Source organism: Marmota monax, unplaced genomic scaffold (assembly GCF_021218885.2).
Source record: "Marmota monax isolate L192 unplaced genomic scaffold, Marmota_monax_Labrador192_F-V1.1 WCK01_AAM20220418_F8-fsc00025, whole genome shotgun sequence".
NCBI lineage: Eukaryota > Metazoa > Chordata > Mammalia > Rodentia > Sciuridae > Marmota > Marmota monax.
Window position 1 is genome coordinate 17,005,937 of NW_026691950.1, and position 791 is coordinate 17,006,727.

Consider the following 791-nt stretch of genomic DNA (forward strand, 5'->3'; position numbering starts at 1 on the left):
CAGAACTCAGTATGGGAAAATATCAGTGTTCTAAATTTGTATAACATCAAGAAGAAATGAGAAAAAAAAAATTAAGGATACCATTTCTACATATAACACAGTTTAATTATTAAAGGGAATTTCAACTGAATCTAAGAGCAAGAGAAGAAAAAAAGGTAAATAGAAGCCTACTGTATCAGACAATAGAGCCATTCAGTAGGAATAAAGATTTAATAAATATGTTTGAGCACAAATGCTAATGATTTGGCATATAAACAGAAGATGTAAAGGAGTCAAAGGAGTTGAAAAAATGATTAAAAATGGGTTATCAAATCCTATCACATCTTTTTATGGTTCATGAGCAGTATGATTGGGTTTTCATGCCATTGTGTGAAATGTATCTTCCTGAAATTACTGTCTGAAGTGAGAAATGAAAAAATGAACCATCTCATCATTGGCAACTTTAAAAATATCTTCTCTTCTCAAGTACACAAAGTAAATAAAATTTGGACAATTTTAGAATATTTGGAGAAAGAATATTTAATTTAATTGTTTAATTTAAAGAATTGTTTTAATTTTTAAAGATTATCTGAAAATATTCCAAATCCAATAATATAAAAATCAAAGGTCCATAAAGTAATGGACTAAAATATACATAGGAAACAATTTTTGAACAGAAGTTAGTAAGGACAAGATTTCTAACAGAGAATGGCATTATATTTGTTTTATTAATTAATGGAAGATTAAGGGTTTTTAAACGAGACAAAAGATATAAATAGAAAACACAAAACGAATTAAGAACATTTTGTAAA

At 26.7% G+C, this 791-nt stretch overlaps 1 pseudogene; it reads left to right on the plus strand.

Moving 5' to 3' along the window:
- The first annotated feature begins 321 nt into the window (after positions 1 to 321).
- LOC124075609 (small nucleolar RNA U13) lies at positions 322 to 432 on the plus strand (annotated as a pseudogene).
- Positions 433 to 791: the final 359 nt, after the last annotated feature.